This window comes from Chiloscyllium plagiosum, chromosome 22 (genome assembly GCF_004010195.1).
Source record: "Chiloscyllium plagiosum isolate BGI_BamShark_2017 chromosome 22, ASM401019v2, whole genome shotgun sequence".
Classification (NCBI taxonomy): Eukaryota; Metazoa; Chordata; class Chondrichthyes; order Orectolobiformes; family Hemiscylliidae; genus Chiloscyllium; species Chiloscyllium plagiosum.
The window spans coordinates 28,449,471-28,474,840 of record NC_057731.1 but is presented as its reverse complement, the minus strand read 5'-3'; the positions used below and the strand labels follow the sequence as shown (position 1 = coordinate 28,474,840).

General features: G+C 39.2%; 1 protein-coding gene across 3 annotated transcripts in view; it reads right to left on the bottom strand.

Moving 5' to 3' along the window:
• The window catches only part of fam53b (family with sequence similarity 53 member B), a 125,453-nt gene that overhangs the window by 3,143 nt on the left and 96,940 nt on the right, over positions 1–25,370 (bottom strand). The gene's annotated exons all lie outside the window — the stretch shown is intronic.

The following is a 25,370-nucleotide window of genomic DNA, read 5'->3' as shown; positions in this document are numbered from 1 at the left end:
CGACAACAAAGTGATTGATTCCTCGGTAGCTGAACAATACCACCAGAAGCCAATAAACCTCTGAAAGGACATGTGGTGCCTTTCTCACTATAATAAAACATCGAAGACCTGAAGAATATCAGGATTTTTTTTCCTCACCAGTTGCTGTAAACTGTGGCTTTTAGTCAGTAACTCACAGACTTTGCGATTTGTGACCCAGTCACTCTAAGCTTCCTATTAGGGAATGAAAGCACCTTGAGAAAAAGATGGATAAACAGCAAGTTCTGACAAGCAAAAGGATAATTTTACAGTGCGATAATGAGTTAGTGTATGCGAGTGCGTGTGTGTGTGTGTATATATATATACACACGTGTGGTTTAGAGTGTGTGTGTGCGCGTGAGACAGAGAGAGAGACAGAGAGAGAGAGAGAGAGAGAGAAAGTTATATAAGGAGCTTAGAGTATTAACTTGTAGAATTATTTACCAACAATTCATTGATGTTTACCTGTAGTTAGAATCTACTTATTTGGAATAAATAGTAATTCTTCTTAAGTACTGGCCCCATGCTTTGTGTTGAACTGGGTCTATAAAAAAAGTAAGTTTGAGAATCTTGTGTACATTGATTTTGTGGCAACACTGGGAATAGTGGGGCTTGATCTCCAGCATGCTACCCCAGCAAGATGTTACACCCTGGTGATGGAAAAAGGCAAGTTCAAATTTACCCAAAAAAAGACTCCTTCCTTTCCCTCGATACAACTTCGAGCCAGAAAACAAAATGAAGTGATTATATGGAGACTAAATACAACATGCTGAAATACCATAAAATGTAAATTGCACTAATTACCTGTATCAGTCAACAGTATAAAAAATCCTGCAATGCAACCTTAAATATAAATGATCAGAAAGGCATTGGTTCACCTTAAAGTATCTATTTCCTTCATGAAATAAAAGTTTGGCATTAAACATGTGATTTACTCAAGACTTGTGCCTTCCTCAATCTATATCATCACACCTTCAGGCTGATAGCTCCAACTATATCAGAGCTTACTTCATAGTGCAAAGTGCCACTTACTATTAAAGAAGATAAATTTTAAAAAAACATTTAATTAATAAATAAGTAATACTGCACTGTTAAAACAAATCTAAGTGAATCACATTTGAATAATAAGTAGTATGTTTAATTTGTGATCATTTGATAGACAAATCCAAGAAAAACATTGAGAACACCACTACAACAACTCTTTTTGCTGCATTCAGTAGCATGATAAAATATTTGATTCAGTAAATCTGGAAGCTATGATTGTGCTTCAAAGATGTAAATGTTCAAGAAACTTCATTATAATCCTGCAATTACTTTATCATCATGGGACTGCAAGTTTATTGAGTGGAAGATCTGAAACAGATGTCTACAAATCCAAATCAAGTAAAAAAAAGAGATAGCCCCCATACTATTTATAATCTACCTGAAAGTGGCTATTCAGTTCAACAATTAACTGCTCTGTGTTGCATTAACTACTGGCTCGATGGAAATCTCCTAAAGCTCAGACCCCTCCATGCCAAAACTAAACTGACCACCATTGATATGATTTACAATGTGCAGGTGACAGCTGTGTCATTGCTCACTCTGACGTTTTAGGAGTGACTCTCAATTTCTTCAGTTCTGTCATATCAGAGATGTAGCCCATCCTTAAATGTTGCTAAAACAAAACTTATACCAGCCTAACCTGGTCAGCTAAGTACTTCACCTCTCTTTTAGGTTAAAGATAATTCTATGCATCACCAACACCCAAACTCTAGATAAATTCCACCAATAACACCTCTGCTTTATTCTCTGGATACATTGGGAGGACCATCAAACAAATACTAGTGTTCTTCTTGAAGACAGCTGCACAAGCATTCAAACAAAACCCTGGTAAACCAACTCCAATGGTCTGGACACTGTCTGATTGGCCAAGAAACATGCCTCCAGCCAGGACCTGGTTCTAAATTCTCATATTCTAGGGGAGGACAGAGAAAACCCTTCAAAGGAACTCTAACACTCTCCTTGAAGTATGGCAGCACTGATGTTAATGACTGGGAAAAGCTTGCTACCAAATTAGCAACTACTTATCCATCAGGCTTCATCATATTTTGAATTACAACATCTTAATGATGAGGTCGACCAACTGTAGAGGAGAAACGTAAAAGGAATAAAATCCTGCAATCCAGAAACCACTATGTTGTGGGCTATCTTGCCCTGTATGTCCAAAGATCTGTGGGTCAAAACTCAGTCTGTTCAGTCACATGAAAACCCAGTGCAGAAACCTGCAATTCTGACTAGATATTCATCTTGACTTGAGAGTCAGCTGATGGTGTCCAATATTTTTCAGTTCATTTTTAGAATATATTTTCAAATAGAACATTTAAAAGTTTACAGAACAGATGGCTACTGCGGAGTGACTATTCAGCTTCTTGTGCCCGCACCATCTCTCAGTGATTTAGTTAATCACATTCCTTCACCTTTCCCCACTGCCCTGCAAATTCTCTTCTCTAGAGCTTGCCCAATTTCCTTTGGAAAGCTACAATTAAATCTGTCCCTAGCGCATTCTACACCCCAACCATCCGCTGGGTAAAAATGTTTTTCTTCACATTATCATTGTTCCTTCACCATTCAACTTTAAATTGGTGTCCTTTGATTCCCAGACCTTCCACCAATGGGATATAGGTTTTTATATCTACATTCTTCCAGATTTAAATACCCTCTCTCAACCTTCTTTTCTCTTAGGAGAATAACCCTAAGCTTTTCCATTCTATCCATGTTATTGAAGTCCTTCTTTTCTAGAATAATTTGAGTAATTTCTTTTTGCATCTTCTCTAAAGCCCTCACCTGCTTCCAAAATGCTATACCTAGAATTGGACACAACATCTCAGTTGAGATTGAAACAGTGTGTTATAAAAGTTCAACATAACTTCCTTACTTGTGTACTCCACACTTCATTTTATAAACCCCTCCTTCAGTAATTTGTGAACACCTGCAGGTGGCTGTTCCTGTTTCCTTTCAAATTATATCCTTTCTTTTGCCGTCTCTCCTTAGACATAAAATGTAATCCACCATATGTCAACCCATTCCACTGCGTTTGTGCTCTTGAAGTGCAGCACCATCCACCTCACAGTTCACAATATTTTAAAGTGTTGCACTATCAGCAAAATTTCAAATTGTGCTCTGTGCACCTGGTTCTAGGTCATATATATTAAAGAAAAGCATTGGTCAGTGCCAATACCTAAGGAACTCCATTATGTTCCTTCTTCCAGTCCAGAAATCAGCAGTTTACTACTGCCCGGTTTCCGGTCACTCAGCCAACCTCATACCTATACTGCTAATGGGCTACAAATGTGCTACCAAGCGTATGTCGTGGCATTTTATCAAATACCTTTGTTTCAAATTTAAGACCATTGTAAAACTGGTTGGATGAAATATTTGCTTCAGCTGCGATAAATTAACCCAAAATTCTACTCATTCCATTATCTTGGAAGCCACCAAGATCTGGTCCAGGTGATATTATCACAGCTTAAATCAAACTTGAATTACCTCTCAAAAAAAAACAAAATCATATCACTGATCCTGAAAAGGCAAAGATCCAAACAGACACAACATTCTCTTGCTTCATTTTTAGTTTGAGGTTTTTGGGTTTACTCTTTGTTCTGACATCATATTTTTGCACAAACAGCATCTGTTTATTGTCACAGTTATTTCTCCAAGATTACAATGACCATTCAATGTAATAATTCTTGTAAATGTATTAGTTTAAATATTATGCACGATTATATTTTATACATTCCTAAATGCACTGCTAAAATTCAAAGCTCCTGAGACAGCACCTTCCAAATCTACAAACACTTGCACCAAGAAGGATAAGGGCAGCAGATACCTGGGAACACTACCCCCTGCAAGTTCCCTCCAAGCCACTCACCATCCTGAGACTTGGAAATATATTGCCATTCCTTCATTGTCGCTGAGTCAAAATCCTGGAATTCTTTCCCTAAAGGGATTGTGGGTCTATCTACATTAAATGGACTACAGCACTTCCAGAAGGTAGCTCATCACCATCTTCTCAAGGGCCACTACAAATGGGCAGTAAATGCTGGCGAGTCAGCAATGCCCCTGTCCCAAGAGTGAATTTAAAAAAAAATTATACTCTAAATTTCTAAAAATTCTTTTTGAACAAAAATGAGCAAAATCAAGATTCACATTGCTAAAATTGAAAATTTGAGCACATGCTGCTCTCAGTTTTCTAGTCAATTAAATTAAAATAATCAAGACAGCTAATGGAATGCTGGCCCTGAGAGGACTGGCGTATAAAGACTGTGCTGCAACTATACAAAACACTGGTTAGACCCATGTGGAGTCTCAGGAGTAGATCTGAGCCACTGGAAGGATATATTGGCCCTGGAAATGGAAAACACTAAGTTTACAAGAATGATACCTTGATTTGTGGGGCTAAGTTATGAAGAGAGATTATACAAATTAGGCCTGTTTTGTCTAGAATTTAGAAAGTTAAGGGGTGATCTGATTGAAGTCTTCAAAATAGTAAGAGGAAAAGACAGTGTAGATAAACATAAACTACTTCCACTTGGAGAAGGTTCTAGAACTAAGGGCATAGTCCAAAAATAAGGATCTGATTATTTAGAAGAAATGTTAGGAACCACTTCTACACACAAAGAGTGATAGAGGTTTAGCTATCATTCCCAGAAACAGCACTGGATGCTAGCTTAGTTGTCAGTTTTAAATCTGAGATTTTTTTTTGTTAAGCAAAGGTATGATGGGATATGGGCCAAAGGTCGGTATATGGAGTTTGACCACAGATCAGCCATGATCTCACTGGATGGCAAAACAGGCTCAAGAGGTGAAAGGCCCACTCCTGTTTTTTGGTTCAAAAATTAGGTGTAGTACACAACTGAGTTTCAGGTACATGCTTCCAAAAGGTAAGTGAGCACTAAGTCAAAAAATGTTCTGGTACTAAGTAAACAAGTGTAGCTTTCCATTAATTTGATATTTTTGAAGATATTGGCCATGTTCAGGTATGCCTAGATTAGGCAAATTCTAATGAACTGCTTAATCAAAAATACTTCAGTTCAGTCAGTGCTTTGCTTCAAAGTTAATGGTGTTCTGGTCTCGTTGCTACTATCCTGACACTCAGATGGTAGCCGAGGATGATAAATGCCATAATACAGTAATCAAATTATAAAGGTGGTTAACTGTAGTCATTGGTAAAACAAATGCAAATCACTTTCAATAATAGAGGAATTGTACTCATCTATTTTCTTTTCATCTCTCTCATCATCCAATGAAAGATGGCAAAAAACAGCAGATTTTAGCCTCCCCAGAAGTTCTAATCTAGCATTTAAGGACGCTGAGCTTTCTCACTATGAAAATGTTTTCCTGCGGTTTCTGAACCACCATAGAAAAGTAAATAAATAAACAGTAGGAGGTCACTAAACAGGAAATCCCGTAGACCAATCAGCCTTAAAGACAGGACAGAAAGTTAAAATGGTGCTTAAAAAAGAAATAAAGGGGTTCTGATATCTAAGCATTTTTATTACCCCTAAGTTTGATCGGTTATTTCGGACTAATTTTGCTCACTTGATCAACAATATTAGGCAGGATCTCCAGAGATGGGAGGGTCTTCCAATTTTATGGTTGGGCCAAATATCTCTCATTCAGTTGAATGGTCTTCCTCGTTTGCTTTATCCCATGCATATGCTCCCTATAATGTTTCCCAGGTCAACGCTGCAGAAACTTAAGGGTTGGTTTGGTTCCTTTGTCTGGCATAGTGGGTGGCAATTACTAAATTGCAATTGCCTAAAGGAGGCGGAGGAGCTGATTTTCCAGACATCAGGAGGTACCAATTGAGTTTCCTGCTGTCCTTTGTCTGCGATTGGGTAGTTAATGATCCGGGCTAAATATGGCTGGATGTCGAGGCCTCCCAGGCAAAATGCCCTCTTATTAACCTGTTGTTTATGTTTATGGATAAGATGAGGGCAGTTATGGAACACTGCCGAAATCCTATTGTAATTAGTACAGTCAAGGCATTATCCAAGACTTCGCCACTTATGCCTATAGTTAGTATGACAGAGTTCCGACCAGGGATGATGGACTCAGGGTTCAAACTATGGGCAAGATAGTTAGGTTTGCTGAGACCTGGGCCTTGGCGGAGGGACTGCTGAGTTAATACAGGTATATAACACTCTCATTCATTTGTTTGAGAACTTTGCACCAAGCATAGCTATTTTGTGTTTTTTGTGTTTTCTTTTGTTTTTCTTTTTTTTGATCTATTAATCACTTACTTCTTTATTGGTATTGTTTTGCAGAGTGTTAGGATTTTTTTGTATTATAGGGTAGGTAAGTAGTTAGTAAACAGTAGTTGTATTGTAATTAGTGGGGGGTTTTTTCCTCTTTATTATACAGGCATTTGTTATTGGTTGTATTTTCAATAACTTTGCATTTTTGTAAAGTCAAAAAATTTTTTTTGCTAATAAGTATATTCGCAAAAAAAAAAGAAGCAAAAGAGGGAAAATAAATTCTGCTGTGCAGAGGGGTGTCCTTGTGCATGAATCACAGAAGGTTGGTCTGCAGGTGCAACAGTAATTAGGAAGGCAAATTTAATTTGTCCTTCATTGCTAAAGGGATTAAGTTTAAAAGCAGACAGGTTAAGTTGCAGCTGTACAGAGTACTGGTGAAGCTACACCTGGAGTACTGCGTGCAGTTTCGGTCTCCTTACTTGAGAAAGTATGGACTGGCACTGGAGGGGTTGCAGAGGAAATTCACGAGGTTGATTCCAGGGTGAAGGGGGTTAGTTTATGAGGAGAGACTGAGTAGACTGGGATTATATTCATTGGAATTTAGAAGAATGAGGGGCATCTTATAGAAAGATATAAAATTATGAAGGGAATAGATAAGATAGAAGTAGAGAGGATGTTTCCACTGGCGGGTGAAACTAGGACAAGATGGCATAGCCTCAAAATTAGGGGGAGCAGATTTAGGACCGAATTGAGGAGGAACTTCTTCACCCAGAGGGTTGTGAACCTGTGGAATTCCATGCCCAGTGAAGTAGTTGAGGCTTCCTTATTGAATGCTTTTAAAACTAAGATTGATAATGTTTTGAACAGTAAGGGAATTAAGGGTTATGGTGAGAGGGCGGGTAAGGGGAGCTGAGGTCACGAAAAGATCTTATTGAATGGTGGAGCAGGCTCGAAGGGCCAGATGGCCTACTCCTGCTCCTGGTTCTTATGGTCTTATGTTTTAATATCAGTTTTATGTAAAATGTAATTATGTTCAATTGCTTCCTCTCAAAGTAATGCAAATGAGGGCCAAGTTATTCCTTGCTGATAGCATTGTGAAGTTTTGAAAGCTCGTGTTCCACGTAATGCATCATCAGACTGTGTTTACACATTTACGTAGCCACAGATTTTGATGAAATACACGCTCCTTGCAAAAGTATTGCACTTGGAGAGCTGGCACAGTCTGTTCTTGGCAAAGGTAAGCAGAGTGACATAAATCTTTTTTAAAAATCAAAACAGGTGAAGCATTAATATTGCTGAAGAATTGGGAGGATATTGGTTAATCTTTCCTTCAGCTGGTAACTGCATACAGTGAGCAGAACAGCAGAGTAGGAGCCTGCAGAAACTCAAACTTCATAGTTTTGTAAATCCTTCTTAATCCCGCACGACATCTTCTGAAATTGAATGGCCCTCAATTCAGTACTTAAATGAATCCGAAGCAAGAAGTTCAAAGAGTTCATGTTCAAAACCTGCCTTTCTTGACTCCAGACTCAATAAAGGTAATTTTCAATTTCCCCAAGTTTTGTTATTAAAGAAATTGGTTTGCCCTAGTTTTGGGGCATAATTGTTGTGATTCGTCAAATTGACATGGATAGTACACTACCACCTCATCTGAGCAATTTTAACTTTAGCCCAAGTGGTTCCTGCATTGATTCTCTATTCTTGTGCCTGCAGTCTCTGCACTCTGTAAAATGATCTCTGCCATCCATATAGTAAAACTAGCCTAATGTGCTTAAAGGAAGGCAGTACCTTATAGGAAAACTGCATTCAACAATCTTGTTGTATTGTCAATTCTTGCAAAGTTCACACCAGGGCAGAGAGAGTGATTTATCATGATAGACCTGGGAGTGGATGGGTCTGGGGTGCAGCTGGATAGGTGGAGTGACTCCATGTTTTCACAAGTATTCAGCAGACACTCGAGGAGAGGGACCTGCCATTGAGAACTCAGATATGGATCTCAATAGGGCAGCATTTAGCTGAGTGCTGATGGGTATGAACACAGCATGCTGGGTGTATTGCCTGATCTACCAGGCAGTCTCCAGTCACTGCCATGGAGTGGGTCAGTCCAGCCCAAAGCTAACACAGACTAAGGAGCAAACCTTGACCACCCCAAAACCTCTAGTCCTTGTTGTATAGCAAAGCCATAGGGACTGGTATCCCTATAGGTATACCTACACCTCTGGCTCCAACCAACACTTTCCCCATGTCTTGTGGAAGCAGCAGAATTATCATGAAGACCATGAACTCATCAAAGCACCTTCAATAACACACCACAGACACATTTTCATAGAAAACATGCCATAAATTTATCTAACCTATAAAGTAAGTGCTGTCCTTTAATGTAACTGGCTGTTTTAAACTTGAATTATATAAAGTGATCAGTGTAGACAGAGTTTTCATATGTCCTATTCAAATTTGGGATCCTAGAGTTATGTCAGCTAATTGGGCTGTGTGACCCCAGGATAGTGCTGAACCAAGCTTTTCAGAGAACACATGGGGCTCAATGGTGGTCACCATTCTTTGCCAAATAAAGATATACAGGAAGTGGCATAATTTGTCTCCAGGAAGCAATAGTAAGCCTCAGAGTTGCTGCTGCTCAAGGCAGCACAGCGGCACCAAATTTCTATCCCTCAGTATGCAAATGGCCCATACCCAAAGTGGAAAATATCAGAGGATTTAAATATTGTATGAGGAATCTCCACCAAGTATCCTTAGCTTCTTCACCCGAGCTTTGAACATTTCTGTCAGGTTACCAAAAGAATGCCAGCATCACAAAATCCCCATGAGATGTTTCCCAAGGTTGCTTTCAGAAACAAGAGAGAAGATTGCTGGGTTTCACAGAGAGATTTAAAACTTCACTGACCACAGGTGAAATACCAGATGACTGCAGGATAGCTAATGTGGTTTCTATGTTCAGGAAGGGCAGCAGGAATAAGCCAGGTAATTATATACCAAGTTAGTCTGATGTCAGTGGTTGGGATATTTTTAGAAAAAATTATGAGGGACAGGATTAATCAACACTTGGAAAGTCAGGGATTGATCAGGGACAGTCAGAACAGATTTGGTAAGAGGGAGATCCAGTCTCTCTAATTTAATGGCGTTTTTGTGATAAGGTGACTAAATATATTAATGAAGAGTGGTGCAGTGACATAGTTTGCATGGACTTTAGTAAGGCCTTTGTCAAGGTTCCACAAGGCTGAACCAAAAGGTAAGTGCCCATGAGATCCAAGACAATTTAGCAAACTGGATCCAAAACTGGCTTACAGGTAGGAGGCAAATGATGCTAGAGGGTTATTTTATGATTGGAAACCTGTGACCAGCAATAGGGATTGGTGCTGGGGTCCTTTCAGTTTGGTTTGTACATTAACAATCTGGATGTAAGTGCAGAAGGTGAAAGTTTGGAAGAACAATGGCAGATTAAATTTAATAAATGGTAGATCTCTAGGGAGTACTGAGAAATAAAGGGACCTTGGTGTACAAGTCCATAGATCCCTGAAGGTGTTAGCATAGGTGACAGGATGGTGAACATAGTATATGGGATACTTCCTTTCATTCACCAGGGCATGGAATATAGGAGCAAGAGAGTCTTGTTACAAATTTATAAAACGTAAGTTAGGGCACAGATGGAATATTGGGTGCAATTCTGGTTTGCCACACTATTGGAAGAACATGATTGTACTGGAGAGGTGCAGAGGAGGTTCACTGAAATATTGCCTGAGATAAAACGTCTTAATAATGAGAGGAGACTGGATAGACTGGGTGTGTTTTCCTTGGAAGAGAAAGGCAAGGCTGAGAGTTGAGGTGTACAAAATTATGAGAGGCTAAGACAGAGTAGATTGTGAGGATATTTTCTCCATGACAGACATGTCTTAGACCAGAGGGCATAGGTTTAAGATGTGGAGTAGGTCACCCAGAGAGTGATCAAAATAAGGAATGTGCTGCCTGAGAGAGTGAGGGAGGCAGGTACTCTCACAACATTTAAGAAGCATCTGGATGAGCACTGGAGCAAGTGCAGGTAAATGAGATAAGTGTAAATGGGTGTTTGTTGATTGGCATGGGCGCAGTGGGCTGAAGGGACTGTTTATATGTTGCATGATACAATGACAAAATTCAGCAACAGATCTAAATCATTTGTGAGTCAACAGATGGAAGAAATCCAACAATTGTCAGGATCCTATTTGAAAACATTTGCTATGGAACAATTTAGCAACTTTTAACTTGGTCACTGTCGGGTTTTCTTAAAAGGAATTAAGTTAAAATATTACCACAACAGATGGATAGCCTCTGGGGGTTTGTGGAGGTGCACATTAAATCTGAATATTAAACACTAGACAAATATATAGACTGAAAAAAAATGAAGAATGAACAACAGGTCAGCAGCATTTGAAATAAAAAAAAATGTTTTGGGCAAAATACTTTGCTAAAACAGAGCCTCAGAATTATTTTACACTTCCAATTTTCAGCTTTCGTGGCTTTTCCTACAAATATATTTTTCAACATTATTATTCAAATATCCATCCTTTGCATACCTTATCTGTTTTCAAGAAATATCCCATAGAAAGATTTAAATTAAGTCATATTTATGAGGGTAACCTGAGCACAAGCAAATTAGACTGGGATTTTCCAGTGCCATTTGGAAATACAGGAGGGGGGCAACTCAAAAAAAAACAAATGCCAACAGCTTGTGTGCCAGTCTGCTGCCTCTGTTCCTGACTCTGATATTTCAGACAACGAGGAAGAGTAGGGTCAGACAGGAAAGTGAGGTTGCCTGAACTGTTGATTGGACAGCTTGAATTCACAAGGGAGATCGTTAGAAGCTCACCTTCTGACATATTAAGTTGTTATAGGAGCACGCAACTACAGGGAGCTCTCGTGCAGCTGACCTGATACAACCTGACAGGAAGAGAGAGATGGCAACACTGAAACAGCTTTACTTAATGCCAAAAAATTTGAAATTTGGACAGAAAACTACTGAGTAGCAATAAAATTTTATGAATCATCCTTTCCCTACCATATCCAGTCTCAGCTCTCCACATACCGTGGCCACTGTAAAAGATTAAGATCATCTTATTTTTAATGCTGTGCAGATGCCTGTCAATTCAGACTCAAACTTGACCCACTTTCTTGGTGTCTCACCCACATCTTGTACTCTTACTGTTTTAAGAACTTTGTTGCTTCAAGAGCTAGAGATGCTAATGAGCAAAGGCCAGATGTAAACCACACAACCAACAGCAGTCCAACAAAAAGAGGTGGGATTTTTTTTACAAAACAACAAGGCAGTAATGTAAATCTTGAATAAAAAGAAACACGAGAAGTTCTCAGACATGATATGAAACCGTGCAGAAGTTACATCTACAAAAGGACCGCAGAAAGTAGAATCACTACAAGTACACGGAATGCTTAATTTGTAACAAAAAGAAAATAAGCTAAAGCTTCCGCGGAAAGCCGCAAAGACAGAGTTCAAAAAAGCAAACCCTAGACATTGATAACATTAGCAATGATAGGGAGCACCAGAAAGAGTCCAAATTAGCTAGCACAAATTGGAAGGCCTCAGACGTCCTTTATAAATGTAGGATTTTTAAAGATAGAATGACGTTATACTTTTTTGATTTAGCTGTTGCAGAACTAGATAAGCAAGCAGTAAAAATAAAGATATCCATTGGAAATAAGGGGTTAACACCTCAGACCTATCCAAAGAAGATCAGAGAGATCCTACTTAGCTATGGGAAGTGTTGGAAAATCAGTTTTGTGTAAAAGCACACTTTAGCATTCGCCACTTAGAACAGATATTTTTCAGGCAATAGTCACAGAATCAACTAATTAGTTTGAGAGTAGGTGCCACAGCAAGGTTTAAGGGGAAAGATGATGGCTCAACGGTTAGCACTGCAGCCTCACAGCACAAGGGACCCGGGTTTGACTCCAGCCTTGGGCAACTGTCTGTGTGGAATTTGCACATTCTCCCTGTGCCTGTGTGGGTTTTCTCCAGGTGCTCTAGTTTCCTCCCACAGTACAAAGATGTGCAAGTTAGCCATGCTAAATTGTCCATGGTGTTCAGGGATGTGTAGGTTAGGTACATTAGTCAGCGGTAAATGGAGAGCAATAGAGTAGGGGAATGGGTCTGGGTGGGATATTCTTCGGAGGGTCGGTGTGGACTTGCTGGGCCGAAGGGCCTGTTTCCATACTGTAGGGATTCTATATCAAACTTAGATGTTGAGCTGTCTTGGATGGCAATTGAGCTGGTTATAACTTAAATGCCCAGCAAAACTTTCCAAAAAGGCCACTTGGAGACAAAGAAGGGTCACAACATTGAAACACTTAAGATGATAAAAAGCTATTGCAGCTGAAAATGTATTGCTGGAAGAGCGCAGCAGGTCAGGCAGCATCCAAGGAACAGGAGAATCGACATTTCGGGCATAAGCCCTTCTTCCCGAAACGTCAATTCTCCTGTTCCTTGGATGCTGCCTGACCTGCTGCGCTTTTCCAGCAACACATTTTCAGCTCTGATCTCCAGCATCTGCAGCCCTCACTTTCTCTCGAAAAAGCTATTGCAGTCAGGCAATATCTGCAAACAATGGGTGCAGTTACCAGCACTGGTTCAGTAGCCAGGATGCAGAAAGCAAGCATGCTATGTGGGAAGTGCAGCCTGTTGTACCCTTGGCAAAGTTTCCTGCGTTCCAAAACCTTTAAAAGTCATGTGGTACAAAAGGACACTGGCATCACCCATGCACAAAATATGGTGCCAAAAAGCAACTGGAGGCTGACCAAGATGCAACCAGACAAAAAACTTGTGTAGCATTCTGGTAGTAACAATAGGGATTGCATCAAAAACATGCAAGAATGTACATACGTTAACAGTATGAATATTCAGTGTCGAAGAAACTTAAATCAGAAGGTGAACAGCTTTCCCACATTGTAAATGGGATACATTGTAAGGATGAAGTCAAACAGTTACAAGCTTTCCCTAAATAGCATTACATACCTAAAGAAAATTCCAAAGTTTGATCAAATCACCTGAACGTTAAGCTCTTAAACTCTTAATTCTTTCAATCCCCGTTTCTTTATAGTAATTACAAAACTATTTACAATGCATACATATTTCAGTGTATAAAATAATATCTTGAAAAAGAGATACTGTATTATTGACATAGGAGCTAGGTTACTTTAAGAACTAGATATGTTAATGAGCCAAAGATAATGATGTAAACGCATGACCAACTACCATATACAGTCCAGCAAGAAGCATGCTGACAGGAGACTGCATAAACAATTACCTGTAATTGCATGTTAAACATAGAAAATAGGAGGAGTAGGCCATTTGGCCCATCGAGGCTGCTCCATCATTCAAGATGATGGTTGATCATCCAAAACAAAACCCTGTTGTCACTTTCTCTCCATACTCTTTGATCGCTAAAACCCTAAGAACTATGTCTAACTCCTCTTGAAAAACTGTAGCAGAGAATTCCACAGCTCACCACTCTCTAGGTGAAGATATTCCTCCTCATCTCAGTTCTAAATCGCCTCCCCTCTATCCTTGAACTATGACCCCTAGTTCTGGACTTCCTGGTCATTGGGAACATCCTTTATATATTTCCCTTGTCTAGTCCAGTTAGAATTTTATTGTTTTCTATGAGATCTCTCCTCATTCTTCTAAAACTCCAGTGAACATTGTCCTAAATTGTAGCCTGTAAACAGACTTGCTTGAACTTTATTAGAAATGGAGTCCACACTACTCAATCGGTGTTATTCACAAATAACACAAAATAACAGAACAGATCCTTCTCCTACCCCACCTATTAACTGGGTGGTAATCCTGTTTTTCAGGGACTTCAATCGCATTAAAACGACAGCACACTGAAGACAGAGGCAAGTCAGTGACTCTCAACTGAGCCAAATCTCCCAATTCTCATTTCCAGCCTGAAAATCCAGTCCACAACCTGTTTCATTGTGGAGTTTGGTAACATTGGAAAACAAAGCATCCAACCTTGCAATTTGTATCCAACATCTAGAGGCTCTCAGCTTCACAGCTGCAAAGTGTCAAGCAGAAATATAGTTTTCTTGGACAACTATCACACCTCACAAGCTCAGATGAGAGGATGGCATAGGGGAAATCAGAATACTTGCGCAATGAAATTTTAATTCATTTCAGCTTTTGCACATGATGCTGAAATGATGCTTTGAAATGTACCAAGTATTCTCACAACACTTGTGAGCATCAATAAATACTTTCTGAACTCAAGTTAAAAGTGGTAAAGATTATAATGGAAGGGAAACTTAAAAAGCAAAATTTCAAATCCACATAAGTTTTAAATTTACGTTGTCGTGGATGAACTAGTGAAGGGTGAAGTGAGACTTACTCAAATAGTTTCTTTTTAATAAAGGTTTTCCAATCCTTCCATTAATTTTCAAGAGGAGCATAATGATCCACCATAGTCATATTAATAGTTTCAGAACCTTTCTCAAGTGGGTATTCTTTATTTACTGATCAGAAACCAGTGAGCTATTCTACCAGAGAGGGTATCACAGTAAATCACACAGAGTGAGGAAGAAAAGCATTGCTGTTAAAGGTTGCAGAGGAGACAGAGTCAGGATCTCTCTATGTTGACAACTACTCTCACTGCAATAAATATGGTACTCTTTTACTGGACTCCCTGTCTCTTTGTTGCACATGCACTCCCTTAGTTGGCAGTCAGACGGAAAATCAACCTCTCAAAGTCTCCCAGGGTCAACAATGGAGGTTCCCAGCTGGCATAAGTTTAATTATTTTACAACAACATGTGTTGTATTCCAAATAGTCATGAGAATTAAGAAATCTGTTCTGAATACTCCCCTGCCAGAACTCTCCCCTCTTGCTGGTCCAGAGACAGTGAAATAAATTGTAGGATCCCAAATGGTCCCTTGGTTGATCAGCTAATTGAAATAGACTGGAATGTTCAATATCACATTTCAAAGTCTAGTTTACTTATTAAATCTTTGACTTGATTTTGAAATTATAATTTAAATATTCAAGACAATGCCTCCCCCATTGACAACACCACAGAGGGAATGACTGTCAGAACAGCTGCTATCTTTACCTCAGCCATACTTTGTGAAATATTGTACACGCTGATCTCACCAGGGCTGAGAAACAGATTAAAAGCAGCTAGATCTTCATTTTTTCCAGCATGACTATTTCAAAGGGATTTATCCCTAGTTAATTTTAATAGTGGTAGATAATTAGAACGCCCACTGAAACCTCACCATAGCTCCCACACACACTATGTAATTCACATGTTGTTCGATTTAGTAATGCCCATACTAACCTGAAGTAAACAGCAACATTGTTATTGGCACAACTTTAAACCATGCCATGGAACCCTGCATTTCAACTTTTTGTGTTAGCTTGCCCAGTTCTGGCTTGCTTAGTTTGACTATTTGCAATAACGTCGGCTGATTTAGAACCCTTGCAACGCAAAACACCACAAATATGTCAGAACAGCATGAATTTATTAACATATTAATCTCACTCAAGCTGCAGCCAGCAATAATGTCGTTATTTACTTCAGGCTAACATAAGGCACTTGTAAACTGATCAACATATGAATTACAGATTGGCTGAGCTGGGTGGATATAGGAAATTGGGCAGTTGATGCCACTGCGTAAAATTAGCACTATTCTTCATTACTTATTCCCCAGTGAAAGCAACCTTTAATAAACTTGTCATTTTAGGATTCACTCTGCATTTATTCTGCTACATCTCCTTTTACTTTCCTGTCAACATGCATCTCACACTCTCAAACAGAGAAAGACATTTAATACATTGCTCTTTTCAAAGCTACAAGATTCAGGGAATCAATGATGTTTTCATCTCTTTGGTATTTGCCGAGTAATCACAGTTCCAAAGTTCTTGGGTGGAGGTCACAGCCTGACTGTGAAAATAAGTCATTAGCGCAAAATCAGTTTATAAAGAGTAAAAAAAATTAAACATACACACGCTGCACTTTTGTGATTTAAGCAAAAATCATTGTTTAAGTTGGTGTCAAATTTCTTACAGCCAGTTGGTGGAGGAGGAGGAGGCCAGACAGCAACCGTTACTCAATTTTAGATTTATTCGTGAAGTGAAACATTACAAATCTATAGCTCCTAACGCTACAACAACCTATCACTATTATCAATAAGATCGCTTCATACATTTTTTTGAGTGTCCCTACCTGGAAATACTTAACTTTAAATTTATACCATCAACAGAAAAGGGGCCCTTTTGGTGCAGTGGTAGTGTCCCTACCTCTGAATATGATGACAACCGGCTCAACCTCTCCATTACCTTTCTTAATCCTTCCACTATCGTCATGAAATCAGATTGCTTGTCTGACATCCAATTTTGGATGAACTGCAATTTCTTCCAGTTAAGGGTTTCAAAAACTGAAGCTGTCATCTTTACCCTCGCTACTAATCTCATCAAACTCCACAGCCACTGTTAGACTGAACTAGATTGTTCAGAACATCACCATCCAATTTCACCTCAATGTGAACTTTTAATTCCACATCCTCCCCATTACAAAAACTGGCTACTTTCACCATTGACTGTCTTTATCCTTACATTAACCCATCCACCCATTAGAACCTTTATCTCTGTATTTATCGTCTCCCGATTGGATTTCTTCAGTTGTCTCCCAGACTGCTGCTCACACTCTATAAGTTCTGATCAGTAAGTTTAGCCAAAACACTGCTGCCCAGATCCTGTTGTATACAAGGTTTTGTTTCTCCTGTGTTTTCATTATCTACATCTATCTCCCACAATGTCAAAATTAAAAATTCTCAGCTTTGTGTTTGTATCACTCATTACCTTGCCCACCATACCTCTCTTATTATAGCCCCACGCCTTTGAACTTTGTTTCTGTGACTCCAGTCAGAGACTTCCTCCAAAATCTTTTAGGGCCTTGTACCCTTACTTTCACACCCTCCTGTAAAACCCAGTCTGGTTGACCAAACTTTTGGTTTAACCTTCTAATAATCTCCATCTTTGTCAACACATAAAACTTCGATTACTGCAACTATATAAACTGATGAGGAAAAAGTTATTCTCAAAATTTAGTAATTTTCATTATTGGGGGAAAGAGTTGGTAGGATGCCATCTCTGGCCATGATTAACTGTCATGCAAAGTTTATAACACAAAGTTTTATGCTATGTCCTGGCCTTCACAGCTCCTTAAATGAATGAACCAGCAAGAGGCAGTTTGGTTTCCCATCCCTATTAACTCAAAAAGAGCATGGAGAGAACACAGCAAAACGAGTACACCATTTAGAACCTCAAATGAGATTTCAGATGATCTCTAATCTAAAAGTCCATTTACTTGCTGGGGATCTACAGCCTTCTTTAGCGTAACCTTATTGATCTCAGATTTAAAATGACCAATTATGCTAACACCGGCTGCTTGTGGAGGGAGGAAAATTTCACAGTTTTATCATGCTTTGTGTGAAGAGTTTCACAACTTTGCTCCCGAATGATCCGATTCTGATTTTAGGGTAATGTCCTCTTATCTTAGACTTTCTCATGAGCAGAACATGTTTCTCTCTATCTTGGCATTTAATTCCAAAATACTTTTGGGGAAAAAAAACTCAAGCATAATGCCTGTGAGAAAACCACCTAGCAATTCGTTTGGCCAGTGTACATCGATTACAAAGACTGATTAAAAATATGAGGATGGGTTTTGCAGTGGAGCAAGCATATTGCTTGCACACCAGCCCCCGCCCAGTGGAAAAAGTTGGTTACAAACCAGCTGACTTTAAAATCTGCTGCCTCACAGGAGGCAATTGGGAAGGTAATTGTGGGACTTCAGACCTAGTCCTATCAGCAGTCAGCTAATTTGATTGACTGACAGCTGAATAATCACAGCAGTTTCAGTACTCAAGTGTGGTTGCTGCTGGGACTACATAAGATGTTTAGGATGAGATCATTGGCAATCATACTTACAGCCGAGGGTTCTCGTTTGGGGAGGAATTATGGATGCAAAGAGGAGAAACATGGTGAACAATTTGGGTCTCTTACTCCATGAAAGATGGATTGCCTTCAGATCAATGTAAGAATGTTCACTACGCTGATGCAAGGGTATAAAGGGTCTGTCTTATGAAGAGATGTGGAGTAGATTGGCCCAGTCTTTGTAGGGATATAAAGAATGAGATGAACCTTATTGAAATATACAAGTTTTTTTTTTTTTAAAAGCTTTTCACAGGGTAGATGCTGAAAGGTTTTAAAGACCGATGAGGAGGAATTTCATCTGAGGGTTATGAATCTGTGGAATTCTTTACCACACAAGGCTGTTGAAGCTAGGTCATTAAGTATATTCAAGATTGAGATAGTCAGATTTTTATTCAGTAAGGGAATACAGAGCTATAAGAAATGCAAGAAAATGGCCTTGAAGGTTATCCGATCAGTCATGATATCACCGAGTGGCAGAGCTGACTCAGTGGACAAAATAGCCTATTCGTTTCTATGTCTATGATCTAATGGATTAACAAAAAACAAAAAAAACTGGTTTGTGGTTGGACTTTGATGATTTTCAAAAGGAACTCAGAGCTAGCTAACATCTTGGGGTGGTATCCCCTCAATGAACCTCCACAAAGAAGCAAACCCCATGCCTCCCTCTTTTCACTGTAGATGGTGAAATAGTATATTGATCATTCAGTCTGCCTTCTCCAGCCACATGTATTATTGCAGCATAGGCAGAATCAAGTCCTTAACTGCCCACTATTCTCCAGGCCTAAGGCCAGGGCAGGCTAACTGATACCCACCATATTCTGGGGTAGTACTCAGGGGTGGGCAGGAGGTAGTAGCTTAGCCACCCAACCCATTTTATGTGCCCCTCCACCCACCTGCAAATGCCCCAGCTGGGAGCTATAAACTGCCCCCATGACCTCAGAGACGGAGATAAACTTAATTTAGGTTTTTGGTTTTCTTACTGCATGTTCCATTAACATTGAATGCTGGATTTATTAATGTCCCAAATCTCTTCGAGCATTTTAAAGAAACGTCAACACTATTGCTGAAGACATTGTTTTAACAAGCCTAGAAAATCCCTATAAGTAACTAATATAAGGCCACCCTTTGTTATTGGAAATGAAATATAAAAAATACATGAAATACATAAATCAGTGGTCTGACAGCATCTATGGAGAGAGAAACCGGAGAGAATAATTTTGCTGTGTGTTGGTCACATTATTGAAGAGCACAACACAACTTTTCATGTTCACTGGCCACCTCACCATCACCTCTCTCAGCTCTGCTATTGTTCTGATATTATCAAACTGCTGTCCTTAGATCTAGTACTGGATGAGGAAAAAATATCTTCAACTAAGCAAGCAGAAAACTGAAGCCTGCCCTAAATTCCATTCCTTGCTATCTTTTGACACTATTGCTTTCCCAGTCTGAAGTTAAGCCAGTATATTCAAAGGCTGATTTGACCCTGAAAGGAGCTTTCCACCCGATTTATGCAACATCACTAAGACCACCTCTTCCATGTCTGTAACATTACTTGACATCACCCATTTGAGATTACTGAAACCCTATTCTTGCCTTTGTTGCCTCTAGACCTGACTACATCTCAATACACTTCTGGTTGTTCTCCCATATTTGTACCTCTGGAAACTTAAGCATGTACAGCAGATTTTGGACTGCCTTAAGCCCCAGTTATCATTACTATGCTCACTGACCTGCATTGTCTTTTGGTCAAGCAATGTCTTAACTTTAAAATCCCTCCATGACCTTGTCCCACCCTGTTTCGAATCTCTTGTGGCCCTACAACGCACCGAAATAACTGGTCAAATTCTGGTGTCTTGAGTATCTTTGATTTTGGTTGGTCATGTCCTCAGTTGCCTAGGCAACCAAGCTCTGGAATTCCCTCCTCAAGGGTCACTGCATTTTCACCTTACTCTCTTCCTTTAAGATATTTCTACAACTTTGAGTCATCATACCAAAAATGTATTTATTTATCTTGGTGTCGTATTTTGTTTTATAATGCTCCTGTGAAGTGCCTTGGGATGCTTCATTATGTTAAATGCTTATATAAGTTATTGCAACTTTTATGACATTTTACTTATAAGTGATGTGTGCTCACAGCTTAACAATGTTAATTTGCTCAGCATTTTAGTCCACGTCAATCATCAAGTATAGAACTGGTTATGCACAGTAAACTGAACTGCTCCACCAATGCAGATCTCTCTATATTGTGCATAACTTAGTTATATTTAGCTGCAACAACAAGCAAACAGGAGAGAACCAATACTGGCCAAGCTCTATCCTCTCAGGCAAATCAACAAAATGTAAATTGAGAGTAAAGAGGAAGGCAATCAACTCTCCAGATTACAACCTAAGAAATAAAGACAAAAAAATTAACCCAAAATATTATTTGAACAATTAAGGTAGTGCTTTAATTTATTAAAATTAAGCTAAAGCTAACTGAAGAACAAAATCAGCAGAGCAAAATGAAAACAATTGTATGGCAGCAAAAATATACTTTTCTAGAGACTTTTAGGCTGTTATTTGAAAATCCAATAACGTTAAGCTCAACTTTATTTTTAAATTGTGCAAGATCATCTATGAAGACAAGTAGGGCATTTTAAAAATTCTCCTGTCACCTTAGAGAAGTTTTCAGTAAAGCACAGCAAGAGCATGAGACCACCATTATCTACAAGGTCCCCTCCAAGCCACTCCCCATCCTGACTTAGAAATATATATTACCATTACTTCATGGTCTCAGAGTCAAAATCGTGGAATTCCCTCCCTAATGGGCTTGTGGGTCTAACTACAGCAGTAAAAGACAACAGTTCACTACCACCTTTTTAAGGGCAACTAGGGATGGGCAATCAATGCTCGCTAGACAGCGATGCCTACATCCCACAAGTGAATTTTTCAAAAAATCTTTCTCCAGCTTTGCAATGTTTTCCTTAACTAATATTGCCACCCTGCCTTTGTTTCTTCCTTGCCTATCTTGCCTTGTATCCAAGAACATTTAACACCTTGTCCTTCTCTTCCTTATGACAGATGTCAGTTATAGCTACATCATAATGTCAAATTGCAATCTGCGTCTCTAACTCACCAATCTTATTTACTATGCCACAGGCATTCACAAATATGCACAGTAACCCTAGTTTACATTGTTTTAATTTCTCCCTTATTCTGACTTCATTAACTTCCCATTCTCTAGTGCTAACGGTCTCTGCAAGTGTTTTGAACACAGTGGTATTCCTCTTGGATATTCTCACCTGGCTCCCAAATTCTGCCAATTTAGTTTAGAGCCTTCCCAATAGTCTCGCAAAATATTCCAAAAGGAGTTCAAACCCTGATCTGTTCAAAGGCAAACTGTTGAGCTTGTTCCTTCTTTTCCAGACTCTCTCCCTCCTTCACCATCTTTATAGCTATGCATTAATATATCTTATTCTTCCAACTCAGACCTCACTTGCACATGCCACAGGTCTCCTGAACAACCTACCTAGCTTTCTTGAACTACCAGACAGTGACCCATTCCCAATCTGTCTGCATGCCTGAGGAATAGGCTTTTTTTTAAAAAAAAAAATGCCTCTTTCATTGTTGTGATATGGGTGCTGCTGACAAAACTAGCATTCACTGTACGAACAGTTGCCAACTGGTTCATTCCTTTACACAGGTCATCAACAACTGGAACAGGTTTCTAAGGAGGAATGTTTGAGGTCAGTACACTGAACTCATTTAAGACCGAGTTGAGCTGCTGTGATGGGAAGATATTGCAGCTGGTAACCCCAAAACATGAATGTGAATATTTGCTTCTGAAACAGTCTTGTGACTTTATTACAATCAATTGCATTTGGACTTCGAATAAAGGAGATCCTTTACATTCATATAGATTTTCCAATTTCACTGAATATTGAAATGAAGTTAGTGGGTTCTCTTAGTGAATCTACAATAGGAAATAAAAAGGAGGTGTATTACTGTGGACATAAATTTCTTCCTATTTTCATGCATCTCCTAGTGAGAATGACCAGGAATTTGAAACTGGGCATACTCTTCAATGGTGGGTAATCTATTCCTAATATGGTGTCAACATATAACTGAAAGGCAGGTTTTCTAGGTGTTCAACTTTGGTGAGGATCTCATCCATCAGGACATTACAGAAAATCACAGTCAAGGTGGACAAAAAGAAAAATTCACCAGATTTGCAATGACCATCCAATAACTTGGCAGAGAATTTTCTCTAAACAAACATCAATAAAAACAATTGACTTTCATTGTAAAAGACCAAATTTGTGCAAAGGTAGTTTAGGCCTTTGGTTAAATTCTATCCATAATTCCTTGATCTGGTGTCAATTCAGTTAAACATTTGCCAAAATCCTCCATCTCTCATTAACATAACTCCATACCCACACAACTACAGATCATACAACCTGTCCAAATTTACATAAATAATAAAAAAATGTATTGTAGGATTCAAAGTCATTTTTCTGGTGTTTTGATTTTTAATTTTTTTTTCTCCCTTAAGATCTATATTACATTTTGTTTTTATTCACATTAAAAACTTCCATGGTTATACTTCACATTTTCTTAAGCCTTTTAAAATTTATTTGGTCCCATGATGTGGCGTAATAGAGTCAGAGTTACACAGCATAGAATCAGGGTCTTCAATCCACCGTGCCAATCAGTAAATACCAAACTACACTTATTCCATTTACCTGTACTTGGTCTATAGACTACTATACCCTGGCATTTTAAATGCTCATCCAGATGCTTCTTAAATATTGCACGAGTACCTGCCTCCATCACCCTCTCTGGCAACACGTTCCACATTTCTACCACTTTCTGGGTGAAAATGTTTTTCCTTAAATCTCCTCCAAAATACTTACTCCTTATGCCCTTTTACACACATCCACTCTGGGGGGGAAAAGATGATAAGGATCTATTGTCTGTGCCTCCTATAATTTTGTACACCTCAATCAGATCCCCCCCCCCTCATCCTCCCCTGTTCCAAGGAAGACCAACCCAGCCCAGCCAGTCTCTCTTCATAACTGAGACTTTCCATCCAGGCAATGTCTGATGAATCTCTTCTATACCTTCTCCAGTGCAAGTACATCCTTCCGATAGTGTTCCACCCTGTTTACAGGTGAGAAGTATTCATTTAAAGATCTAACCCACATCTACTGGCTCCATACATAGGTTGGCCCTTTGGTTCCTAATAGATTCCAATTTTTCCCTATTAATTTGCTTACTCTTAACATACTTATAAAGGGTTTTTTTCTTGCTCCCATCTGCCAAAGGTATTTCATAGCCCCTATTTACTGTCCTAACTTACTTATTTAAGCAATCTCCTACTCCATCTATATTTTTGAAGAGTCTCCCCAATTTTTTAATGCAATGTACCTGCCATAAGCTTCCTTTTTCTTTACCAAACTCTTAACAGCTTTTGACAACGAGGTTTCCCTGGACTTGCTACATTTGCCCTTCACTCATAAGTGGAACACATTGGCCCTAAACTCACTCAGAAGTACTTTTAAAAGACTCCCACTTTCCAAAGTGCAAGTAGATGCTCCCAGACCTTGTCTAATGACATTGAAAATTGCCCTTCTCCCAATTTAGACATTTAATTTCTACACTACCTTTAACCCTTTCCATAATGACTTTGAAACTTAGAGTTGTGGTCCCTATCTCCAAAATGCTCCCCCACTGAAACTTTAACTACTGTTAGTGAAATAACTCCACAAAGGCTGATATCCAGTAACCAAGTTTCCCCTTTATATAGACATGGTGAGTTCTTGACACTGATGCTGCTCCCTCAGAGCCAGCTCAGAGTGAACAGGATGTCTGACACTCCTGTTCTTGTCTGTCAGCCATGGCTCCCTGATTGGACCAGATTAATCACCTCAATTGGGAAATTCATATTCAATGAGGTCCACTTGGCTGACTTTGTTACAATCCCTACAGTTAGCATGTCTTGACCATCCCTAGTTGTTCTTGAGAATGTGGTGGTAAGCAACTTTCATGAACCAATGCATTCCATGTATTATTGGTGTACCCATGTACTGTTAGGAAGGGAGTTTGAGGATATTGACCCAGCAACAGTGATAAGACAGTGATGGGAAGATGTGTGGCTTTGAGTGGAACATTTTTGGTTTAAGTTCATGAGATGTGGAAGCTGCTGGTCTAGCATTTATTCCTACTGTTAATTGTCCCATAGACAGATGGTAAAAGAATCAATTCCATGGCTGTAGGTCTGGTTGCGTGTATGCCTGATCAGGTAAAGACAAGAAAACTTTTTCTCGAAAGGACATTGGTGAATCACACAGTCATTGTTGAATGTTGTAAATACCTATCATTACACTAGCTTCTTATTATTCCAGATTTTTTTTGTAATTGAATTTGTATTTCACCATCTGTTATGGTGGCATTCAAATCCATGTCCATAGAACATTAGTCTGGAGCTCTCAATTACTGGTCTGGTGACATTACCAGTTCAGCATCACCTTACCATGCATATAGTCCTTCTAGGTGGTATAGGTCACAGATTTGGAAGACACAATGTCAAAAGCACCTTCGTTCCATTGACTTCAGTTTTGCATGGGCTCACACTCAGTTAAAAACTGCCTTGAAGTCAAGGGCAATCACTCTGAACCCAATTCCGGAGTTCAATGCTTTTGACCAAATTTGGATTAAGTCTACAATTAGGCCAGAGCTGAGTGATCCTGGTGGAACCCAAACTGATTAGCAATGAACAGATTATTGCTGAACAAATGCCATTCAATAGCACCATCATTGTAGCCTTCATCCACATTGATAGGGCAGTAACTGCTCAAGTTGCCTTTGTCCTGCTTTTCAGGGACAGGATATAAATGAGCATTTACCACATTACTGGGTAGATGCCAGTGTTATAGCTGTACTAGAACTTGGCTATAGGCACAGCTAATTGTGAAACACAAGCCTTTATTCTTGCAAAATGATAGTGATGGCATCAACTTTTAGAGTTTTGATGCAGAAAAAGGCAATTAAAGGAACAGGCTCTAAGTACTGCATACTGTCCTTGGGTTTATACTGATCTCCACTCATTTAAGAAAGGATTTTAATCCTTCACAATATGG